This window comes from Dermacentor variabilis, chromosome 3 (assembly GCF_050947875.1).
Source record: "Dermacentor variabilis isolate Ectoservices chromosome 3, ASM5094787v1, whole genome shotgun sequence".
Lineage (NCBI taxonomy): Eukaryota > Metazoa > Arthropoda > Arachnida > Ixodida > Ixodidae > Dermacentor > Dermacentor variabilis.
Window position 1 is genome coordinate 167520962 of NC_134570.1, and position 11977 is coordinate 167532938.

General features: G+C 45.1%; 1 long non-coding RNA gene across 2 annotated transcripts; it reads left to right on the plus strand.

Moving 5' to 3' along the window:
- The first annotated feature begins 6227 nt into the window (after nucleotides 1–6227).
- LOC142574309 (uncharacterized) lies at nucleotides 6228–11754 on the plus strand. 2 transcript variants are annotated; one of them, XR_012826490.1, is made up of 5 exons: nucleotides 6228–6272; nucleotides 6949–7057; nucleotides 8171–8297; nucleotides 10614–10726; nucleotides 11494–11754. It is a non-coding gene; the product is annotated as an uncharacterized LOC142574309 (long non-coding RNA). The 2 variants fall into 2 exon arrangements; XR_012826489.1 differs by lacking the exon at nucleotides 6228–6272 and having other exon boundaries at nucleotides 6790–7057.
- Nucleotides 11755–11977: the final 223 nt, after the last annotated feature.

Consider the following 11977-nt stretch of genomic DNA (forward strand, 5'->3'; position numbering starts at 1 on the left):
TGAAAGTAGGCACCAGGTTCACAGGAATGGTGCCGGTGTCTTCGACTGATTCATTTTTCCTTGCTTAGCTTGAGATAGCTTGTTAAAGATCGCGGCGGTGTGCAACAGAGCATTGAAATTGCCGACGAGATGGATTCTAGGTGAAGATCAGTTGGCAGAGTGACGCTGTATACGTGCCTCAAGGGGTCGACAATGTTATACTGCAACGCAGTACTTATAATGCGCGCAAAAGAAATTGCTGGTAGCACCAAATAGCCGACGCCAGAGCAATTGGAAGGGGGGGGGGGAATAAACTTTTATTCTAGAACCAGCACTTTATGATGGCCGGGCCTAACCCTATTGAAAAATTTGTATGAGAAATTGAACGAGATGTATGCATGTCGTACAGATTTGACGAGAAATTGAACGATATGTATGCATGTCGCACAGATTTGACGAGAAATGAACGATATGAAATGCGTATTGAACGAACTCTCATAGAAAACGAGCGAGATCTGTATGATGTGCTACGCAGACTTTTACCAAGTGCACGAGATTTATGCGATGTGCGATAAGAATGCGTAGAGCTTGTATGACATGTGTGCGATGAGTTGCGTAGACCTGAAGAGATTATGTATGACATGTGTGAGGTGGCGTGTGATGTGTACGTACTGTAGTCGTATGAGAAACTTGATCTTTGAGGATGACTATGAATTGCATACAAAGTGTGTGTACTCAAGTCATAGTGCATACAAAAGCTCATTAATGACAGTGAGATTTATGATGAGGTGTTTGTAGTACCTGCAAGAGCGTGATCAATATGCTGTATGATCACATTGAACCATTGTGACACATATATACCAGCATAAACTACAGAGCAAATAAGATGTTCAGAGTTGAACTTCTGGAATTTCATGCAACGAGCACATATACATCCCCATCAAAGCTGGTGTCGGTACTTTTGATGCAATGATTTTCACTTGGGGACATATTCTTGGATGAACACTTAAGGCGATACTACTGCCTTTGCATGACGCATTCCTCGACCAGCCAATAGGCACTGGATAGCACCATGATATTGTCGAAAGCTATCATCAGAGAATGAATCCTTTGTTCAGAGTAGATCTGCCTAAGATTTTATTGCAATATAGTAGTCAGGTACCATCAAAGTTTCATAATAAAATGCTATATGTTTGTTTGTGCACGCAATAAAATAATCTGGCAATGTGATTATAGCACATTGGAAACACTTCAAACAAGGACGAGTTGGCAAAGTTTATTGCAGGCAGTTTGATCAGTGACAAATTATGCATGCACTTTGTCACATCCTAATAATATTGCTTTGCATCAGAGATATCAGTCAGAGGTAGTAATGGGCGAACTTGAACCTGCATATTTTCCAAATAGCCAAGTGCGTCAACCACAATACTGTCAAATACAAATCTGCTAAGAGCATGTTAGTGCCTGTTTATGTCAAATTGTAGAAGGTAGGCATGGGATTGGCCATGCATGCCCACATATAAAAATAAAAAGCGCAACCACAAAACAGTGTAATAGGTTGGTGAACAGATAGCCAAAATAGCAGTCAAAATCCATCGCACTTTGTCACAAATAAATAAAAAATATGGTAATAACAATAACAATCCCTAAATATGTCATGTGATCAATTGTGGTCATGATCACAGTTACTGCTGTGAAAAATTATTTGCACTAAGTGTTTCATAACTTGCTAAGAGAGCCTGACCTAGTAAAAAATCCTCATATGTGCACAGCAGTGGCAAAAAACGGGATGAGCGTCGCAACTTGGTGACCATTATCTGCCTACATACTACAAAAAACTGAATTTGAATTTAAAGGAGAAATGACAAAGCAGTTCGTGTGCCAATGATGGTTAAGCGCACTGCAATGCCTTGCCATGTGTTGAAAGCTGACCTCCAAGCAACCAAAATGTAAGTGACCCTACACTGAAGCAGGGTCTTTAAATGACGAACGTGTATCACATCCTGGCGTTCGCGGACGCAGTAACCAAATGAAAAACACCTTTGCAAATCGCAATAACGACGAATGTCACGCGCGCACACAGACAGAATGCGAGCAGTTTCCGAAAGCACTCACGAAAGACTGTACGGACGTTCCTACGCATTCGACGCAAATCAGAAGCGCGCGCGTGCGCACACACACACCCACACACACACAAGCACAAAAGGCGAGCAGTTTCCGAAAGCACTCGCCAAAGACGGTACGGATGTTTTTACAAGAAAGCAAATCCCGCCGGCGTGGCACCATTTTCCGAAGCACAAACAACACCACTCATTAACAGTACACATCCGTAGAACGGCGCACAACAAGCCTGAACAAAGTGTACACCACTCGACGCCAAATCTGCCGTCGATTACGCCGCTGAGAAAGACGAACACCTTCTAACATTCACAAACCAAACCACGATGTGCTGCGAACTTCAAACAGATTTTACGGCCCTGTCCGGTTGATAGGGCTGCTTTGCAGGCTGTCCTCGCTGTTGAAAGCAATGTCAGCAAAGTTGTTGAAAAAGGTCGCCTAAAACACGCAAGAACATTGAAATAATACGCCTGTACTACCCACGCTACCCATGCGATCACGGTTACCGGAACCACATACGGCGAAGTAAACAAAAGACGTCATTTCCCTTCATTTCGGACCGAGACTTATGGCAATGCCTCCTTTACTAGATGCCTGCCGCGTCGCTAGTCTTCCTATTGGAGCGGAGGTTCCCGTAGTTCAGGGTAGTCGCGGAGAGACGGCGCTCGCAGCCGACCCACTTCCTGTTGCGGAGGAAGTGACGATTACTAGGCTGGCGCGCGCTCGACCAATGGCTTGACCAGAGACTGTGGGTCCTGTGCCTCCGGGATCGCATCAGACGCCGCTAAAATCTCGGAGGCATGGCTACGTGATTTAGGTTTGCCGCGGCCACCGCAGCTAGCGCTCGCAGCCGACCCGGGTTAGAGTTACTGTATATGCTACCACAGGTAGCAGAGTTGCGCGTATGTCCGCCATCTTGCCTGGGAAGCAACCAAATCTGTGCGGCGAAGCCGCACTCCGTTTTTTGCAGGCGGCATGCCTACCGTATCGTCGATCGACCGGTGGTGGTTTTGCATCGCTTTTGGACTGCTTGTGCGCCTAATCGCAAACAAAGCGCATCGAAACAGCTGACTGCATAAGATCGTCAAGAAAAAGGCGCCGAGATTGGTCGTCACCGAAGCTTCGGCCTAGCGTATCCGCCGAGTCCGTCTGCACGCTCTCGGCGCGCCTAGGCTCAGGAATCAAGAAGTCTAACACGGATAAATCACTCTATATTTCAGCTTTCGCATCGGTGTTCTTAAATAAACCATTTTTTTCATGTTTACAGTGCCAGCACAAGTAGCGATGAGCGCCGATGTGACGCGTCATAAACACAGGTATATATGTGCTGTCGCGGAAGGCTCCCGGCACTAGCCTGCGCTTCTCTGACGAAGATATATGACTAGACAGACGTGTCGACTGAAAGGCACCACTGAACTAAGAAAACGTTGCATATCCTTCGCGTGAAGAACAAGAAAGAGCTATCCAAATCAGTAGTAACAGCCCATACAACGTCTCGGGTCGGCGGTTCATTTAGGACTTTTTTTCAAAGGTAAAATGCCAGTCGCAAGTGAAAATAGATGTTGTGGCACTTCCGAGCATGCTACTGAATACGGACAGCAATATTTTCTTTGTGGTACAGGCGTGAGTTTTATATGCAGGGTGATAGCGCATCTACCATGACTGAGCGAGACATCTCCGAAACTAAAACTGCTTCTCGATCCTTGACATGGCATATTATCCACTGATGTTCTCGTCCTGGCGTGCGTGGCGCAGTGTTAAAGTACCGGACTTGGGATATGTAGGTCTGACGATCGAATCCTGGTCGGAGCTTTTCTTTATTTTTTTTATTGCACCAAATCGCTCTCTGTTGCTTTTTGTATTCCAACAAAATATATACAGTGTCCAGGCACCGCGTATTTAACGCGCTAGAATTATTTTTCGCACCAGTACTCAGTGCCTCTGAGTACGCCGTGCCTGCCCAGCATCCAGCGCGCGGCACTGGGCCCATAATCCGGCACTGCACTGAACACTGGATAATGGGTACTCGGTTTTGCATTAGAGATACCTGCTTATGTGCCAAAGCTCTCAACGTGTAGGCAGTCTAAAACATTACTGGTGAATCAATGACCAACCATTAGTATTTCGACACTGGTACCCCATTAGACTTGCTCTAGAAACGTACCCACCTACTAGCAGGCACTGGATATCAGCCACACTGGATATCAGCCACACCTGCAAGTACCACTTCATTATGTGCCTTTTCACTGCAGGGATTCCAAAAGTAACCTTCTGTGGGAGTGTAGTGAAGGTTTTTCTCTCACAGGATTGACATAGCTACATTGACATAGCTATATAGCTAGCTCTCCGCAGCTAGCCCGCACGCGAACAGCGAACGCCAAGGTCGGCCGGATTCGCTTTGAATTATAAATTGTGTCAATCCAGTTCGCTGCAGCGGCGGCGTCGGGAAATACAAAAATTGGCCCGAGCATCTGCTTCTCCGCAATGCACGGTTGCTTGACTACCACGTGATGACGCTCTGCCAATAGAAGCGCCAGCGGTGTGATAAAACAGACGCGCAACTCTGCTACCTGTGGTAGCATATACAGTAACTCTAACCCGGGTTAACCCGGGTGGGGAAGAGTAAAGAGGAAAGGGGCAGGAACCAGCTTCTCGGCTCACGCGGCAGGCATCTAGTAAAGGAGGCATTGCTTATGGTTACTTTCTCAGTCGCACAACTCTTCCTTTCGAGCAAGGCGCGACTAGTTCCTGGGACTGTGAGGGCGCTGCGGTCGAGCTCTGCACCAAGTGAGCGGTGCTGCTCTGCTGACATGTGCACGTTAGTTGCGGGTGTTTGCGCTTCTTGTGCTGTAGACGATTTTATTTTCTCACTGCGTGTGCCTTGTTACTGTCCTCGTGCACGTGGCTGGCGGTCGAGGTCTTTTGCGTCCGGTCCAAGTTTTGCGCTCACGGAGGCGCCAGTACCGGCGAAGTGTGGGTCACCGAGCGTTAACATTGCGTGCGCACGTTGGTTTGTAGACCCACTTTTTTTTCATCTCATTCCTTTCTTCGGACCTGCACCCCTAGGTATGGTGTCTGTAAAATATTATACTTCAGCTTAAACAACAACAGAAAGAAAAAATTGGAGGACGCTCAAGCTTCGCCTTCAAGAGTTGAACGCGACAGCGTTCCCGTCGACCCGCCAAGGGGTGTAAGACAATGGGCTACGGCGCAGCGACTACGCGCCCCGCATCGGACGCAGTGAGCGTCGAGCAACGCAGCGTTCGGCGCAACAACGAAATGTGCGCCTGAGCAAGCGACGCACGCCTGAGCCTTAGAAACAGCTCGTTTCTAAGGCAACACCGCGTTCACTAGAGGCGCTTTTGTACCGCTTTGAAGCATCGAACTCGTGGCTCAGTGGTAACGTCTCCGTCTCACACTCCGGAGACCCTGGTTCGATTCCCACTCAGCCGATCTTGGAAGTTGCTTTTTATTTATGAAGTGCCTGCCGTGATTTATCGCTCACGGCCAACGCCGCGGACGCCGACACCGACACCGACGCCGACGACACCGGCTTTTCTGCGACACGAGCTCCTTAACGCTATCCCGTTAATAACGGCTGCTTTATTCAGCGAGCACCATGTAAATGCCGAGTGCCGCGACAAACACCCATAACCGTGCCAGGCTATAGCAGACGATGCTCGGACGCTTGGCGCGGAGGTCGATGGCAGCGATGCGGTGGCGGGAACGGCAGCGGGCTAAATGGTGCGCATAGGCTAGGAGTTGGGGCACTTAAAGAGTTCTATAAGCGTTATTGCGGCGGCCCGGGTGGTCGATGTGGTACTGATCGTTTGATCATATTTACGCGGTGCTTAGAGAACTTGTGCTCCTTTTTTGTGTGAATTACCGATCACTAAGCCCTGGGTCCCGTGCAATGCTATTAGCTCGCTGTATGTTTCTTGTGGTGCGCCGTTGTTGGTTATCGTAGTGCGGTCCACACGCGCTTTCTTTGTGCCCGGCTCATGAGAAGCTGGTGTACTCTCGCCGCTCCCGCCTCGGCTCACAGTGCACGGAAGAATGTGTTGATAGTTGTGCTATCGCGTGCTGTAGTTCACCGCAATTCAACACTACGCTGGACGGACTGTTGGTCAGTCGATGCGGCGTGAACGGACACGAAGGAGCACTCGCCTCAGAAGGTAAGTCCGGCGCCTAGCGCATTCTTATGGTTCATGTAGTGTACCTTGTCATGCGCAGCAGAAGATGATTAGTAGAGCTACAAAAACAGTAAAAGTGATTCCCTAATGTTCGTTCGATATCGTAGTGCACATTTAGCAAAACGTTTCACGAAAATTATCCCGAGATTGATGTTGTTAAGAGCTTCATCTATTGTTCATTTTCTTTTTGTTATGAAGTATGCTAGCGCCGGGGCATCGCTTGGTCTGAACGGGCACAAAAATTCAAGCAGGGAATGTCACTGCTTCTCTACGTAATTTCTCAGCAAGAAATCGTATAGACAATCCTAGAAGTACGTTGATGTGTTGTGCAAATGTTTTCACATCTAAAGTCAACGCGCGACGGCATCCAAATGATCTGACTCGTGAGAAGATTTTAGCTTGTATGCAAACTTTGATGCTTATAGATTGTCGCCAAGGCAACCTGTATTTCTTGTGTCTAGTGTTCTGTTTGTTTTCGTGCCTTTGACACGTTGAATAACTGCCTGTGATGTAAAAATGAAATATTTAATTTGTCTAAGCGGATGCAGCTTCTTGTAGCTGGCTGTACGAGAGCTTTCCACAATTTGACGCGGTGTTGTTAAATCACAAGTTTGCAGATTCAGCAGTGATTACAATAAGCTGAACATTTATTGTTTAGGGATGTCACAATTTCCAGAGACGGAGGCATCTCTGCACCACAAAGGAGACTGCGGCACTATGCAGCCTGAACAGCACGACAAAGCATCTGATCTGCCTGCTTTGACAAGGTACGTACAAAACAGTCACAGCCATTTATGTGTTCTAGGTTCTGTTCGTGTATTTGGTACCTGCCAACTTTCCCGATTAGTTTCTGCTTTTCCAAGTGTGCTGTTTGTGTACAGCGTGTCAAGGTAAATAATGGTTAATAATGTATGCATAGAAAAATGTGGGCGCTGAGAGAAAGCTTTAGGAAAGTGCGTGCTGTCTTTCCAACACAGGATTTCTGTCTAGAATTTTTGCAAAATATGAAGTGCAGAGGCTGGCAGGTTTGGCAAACAATGTTCAACACTTTCGCTTTAGATTTTAATGTAGCCAGTTCATTATCTGTCCCTAGTATAGCATAGCGTCAAGCTTGAAGCTGATCTCTGATGTCACGTCAGTTGCAGGATGTAATAATGTGGTATCACAAACTGCTTGTTACGCATGTCAGTCAACATGGTGCAGTGGTCACAGGTGCGAGTATAACCAAAAGCTGGGCATTCTTTGCCCTTCTGCACATGATGTGGGATAGAGCTTGAACTATGCTATAGTGGCACCATCTCCCTCACCTTCTCTTCCTCATTATTCTGTTAACTTGCACTAAAATGCACAACTTCTAGAGGCTTAATTATGGTGTTGTCTGCTGAACTTGGCTGATGTGAATTTCAGTAGTCTGGGGTACCCTCAAAGCCATGCTGTACTTTGCATGCATTTTAATATGGTCAATTTGAAATATGTGATTGGCTGTGGCATTCTCAGAGAAACAAGGCCTCTTGTGAATAATGCATACATGCATTATTCGCATTTTCTAATACTCTTTCAAGAAGCAGCCTGTAGGCTGCTCCCCGAAGAAGTGACCACCTTTGCTTACTCTACGTGGCAGTCTGGTCCAGTTTACTTAACCTGTCTGCCATCTATGCACGAGGAGGACAGAAGCGAAAAAAAGGGACCTTCGATTAATGTTTTTGCACAGATGGCTCATACATTGCACTTTTCTTATCTTGCAGGCTTTGTTAACTCAAATCTTTCTATGGGCGAATATCAGCATTTCATTCCTATTTATACCTAATAAGAATTACTTTGTTCATAGTGTCACTTTATATTATACTCTTGTGAGAATAAGCTCACTTGTTTTAATGCAGATGTGGCTGGGCCTGCAGAAAGAGTGTAAGCAGACTACTGTGTTGCTGATCAGTGCTGGTGCTGATCTCTACGTCTGAGTTGGCCTCACAACGTCCAGGCACCACTGTGCTTTGCTTCTTTGACAAGGTAATATGATATAGACAACTTGCACCTCAGTATCAGTTTTGAGAAATATGCTAAAACACAAGAGTTGGCCTTCATGATAAATACACTCGTGTTCTTTTTTTAAAGCGTTCTTGCAGTGTTCCTCATGTACATGTTTTCAGAAGATGCTTAAATGCAAACCGCCATGGAACTTGTTTATGCCTTAAAGTAGCACTCTTTCACCAAAAGAAAGCCTTATTTAATGCACAATTCATTACAAAGGTGAGCAAGTGACAGGACATAAGTCTAACAACCATCCAGTTTTACTGCTTGCACAGCACTATAAAGCGAGAGGTGAAAGGGCAAGAACAGATAAATCGAAAATGCATGTTGCTCACACAACTGCGAAAAGGACACATGGCATGGCTACTATGACGCCTGTTTTACAATGATAAATAAGCAGTCTTGCTGTTTGATAGTCCACTGGAGGTGGAGCCAACTTGCAGATTCCCTGTCACACATATAAGGAAATCTTAACGAATTTCGCCAGCACTATGGTCCTTATACATTGCCACGGTTGCAGTTTTCAAACAAAATAATGCAAGTGAGCTTCGCACTACCAAGTGACCACGAAATGACCTGAGCATTCAGTTAACATGGTTGCAAATCCAGTCATTTATACATTGACCTGTTTTGCCGACGTAGTGTCTACTGCACGACAGTGGTATTTAATATCCATCAACACCCCTGTGCTCTACGTACTCTTTCTTGCATGCTTTTTTTTCACAGGTAGTGGAAGATTACTTGATTCCAGAACAATTAGGTTTGTTCTACACATGATAGTGAACTTGCCAGTCTTATATTAAACATGGAATAGGGTAGAAAGATGTGGTATTTCTTATGGTGCCCTGGTGCGTTCAGCTTGTGCAGATGCTTCGAGCTTGTATTGACAAAAATTGGGATGAAGCCATAGGAGGAGAGTTGTAAAAGTGTAACAAAAGCCTCCTGATAGATATGGTGAGTTGTGCTGCTGTGGACACTTATTGGTTATCCCTACTGGGTAATGCTGTTAGGGTTATGTATGCTTTGACACTGTAGGGCCTACAAGATGGCTAGCATTACTGAACACATTAAAACGACTAGGGATGCGTGTCGTGCTATGCTATCATAATTGGCCCACAAAGTGACCACCTTTGCTTACACTATGTGATAATCTGGCCCAGTTTACTTAACCTAAACTAAAAAAATGAAGGGACCTTCGATTAATGTTCTTGTACAGATGGCCCATACATTGCATTTTTCTTATCTTGCAGGCTTTGTTACTTAAAGCTTTCTATGGGCGAATATCAGCATTTCATTCTTATTTATACCTAATAAGTATTGCTTTGTTCACAGTGTCACTTTTTATATTTACCGTATTTACTCACATAATGATCGCACTGACGTAATGATCGCAGCCCCGAATTTTGTCGTCGAAATTCGATTTTTTTTATTTCCTGTGTTGATCACACTCCGAACTTGCCACAGCGATCTCTCATGTGCCAAGTCTAGCTATTAATGATTGCGCTTACCATCTGTCTGATGCTACGCGAACAACTCTTCAAGACAAACCAAGCAGTCTGCACGCGCCAAACATTCTTAAGCAGATGCCCGATTTCATTCCTTTCATCACTTTCCGCACATCCATGACAAAAAAGCTACAACCAAAATTGCCTTCATTATGTGTAGGCTTTGTAACGGTTGTGGTCAAGAACAACAAAAAAGGTACCTTTCGATTCTTCTCATCTGCACTCGTGGGCACGCAACAAATCTTGTAACACTTGTAACACAGCTAAGATATTCGCCCACCCTTAGCGGAAACGTGCTGTATTAGGATAGTAGTGAAGACAGATGCCGCAGTTTCCGTAGCATGCCCGCCGTGTCTTTCTACGTCACTGGCAGCTAAGCGCACCGATCTGTTTCTGCCCCCTCATAGTGGACATGGCTACGTTATTGCCACAAACTTACTGATATTAATGATATTATTCATTACGGATACGGAAGAAACTTTCAATGCATGTAATGTACTCACGAGAAAAAAAATCGAGTTCGGCGCATTTGGTGTGTTCAGCTTGCTGCGCCGGCCGCCATTTTTGTTTTGGTGTCCCGCACTACACTCAGTGGCAGCCACCTATTTGTTGACCTGTTGCCATCCCGCAGCAAACGCGGGATAAAAAAAATTCTTTTTGCAGGAAATTTAACCGGCGTAATGATCTGAATAACATCTGAATTTTCGACCATTTTTTTACAAAAAAGTGCTATCATTATGCGGGTAAATACAGTACTCTTGTGACACCAAGCTCACTTGTTTTAATGCAGGTGTGGCTGGGCCTGCAGAAAAGCTGTAAGCAGACTGCAGTGTTGCTGATCAGTGCTGATCTCCACGTCTGAGTTGGTCCCACAACATCCAGGCACCACGGTGCTTTCACAAGGTAATATGATATGGACACCTTGCACCTCAGTATCAGTTTTGAGTTTGACTTTTGATAAATATTTAAGACGACACAAGGGTTGGCCTTGGTGATAAATACAGTCGTGTTCTTTTTTTAAAGTGCTCTTTCTGCAGTGTTCCTCATGTATATGTTTTCAGAGGATGCTTACACTCCTCAAATGCAAACTGCCATGGAGCTTGTTTAGGCCTTAAACTAGAACTCTTTTACAAAAACTATCATTTAGTTTCTATAGTAGTATTAAAGGTGAATTAATCTTTCCTATAAACAATTCTGCAGTGGCATCTATGCAGTGTTTTCCATCTGCATATTCCGCAGTGCGGTAGCAAAGAGCTGTGCTATCTGTGTATTCACTTGCATGAGCTTGTTATACTTGTTCATTTAATGTAAAATACTTGTGGAAAAGTATTAGACTATTTCTGTGGTCTTGTATTGCAATTCTGCAGCCATTTATATTGTTTGTAAAACACGAACATTTAACAGAGACAGGAACAAGACAATGCGAGGACGAGCACTTGCTTTCAACTGCTGTGGCTAATGTTGAAATATCACTTTACATAGGTAGAAAACTCATAAGCCTCCGTGTTCTCTTTTTCCTGTTTCTCTGTGAGATTTTCACGCTTTACACACAACATCATGCAAGAACCAGCCCATTCAGTTATGCAGTGGAGCCACCTATTGTGCATGTCAGTTCCAATGGCGTGTTAGAATCTAACAGGGCCGGCTGCTTTGTTTACATTTTTTTGCAGAGGCATACAAGCACTTTGTGTCAAAAACGCCGAGCACTGTGGATACAGAGGCAAGGAGGCTGAAGGACCTGAACAAGCACCTGGCCACCATGCTTCAGGATGCAAAATAAAGATGGTTTGTGTTAATTGTGTGCCCTAAAAAGTGTCCTCTTTGTCTCCGAGCTGGCACATCGGCCGACTCATGTGATAGAAATTAACTCGCTGTAATGTTGGCAGTAGATGTTACTGTGTGGAACTTCACCAAAAATATTGCATGAACAAAAGAACTCATTCAACACAAATGAGAACACCTTTAGAATGCAGCTAAACAAGAATAGTGTCATTTTCCATAGCTGAACAAGAACATTTTCATGTAGCATACACAAACGAGAACGGTATCGTTGAGCATAGACGTGCGAGAACTATCTCGTCAAGCATTCACTATGCGAGAATAATCTCGTTTAATGTACCCATACGAGAACGATCTCGTTCAGTGACGATGTCC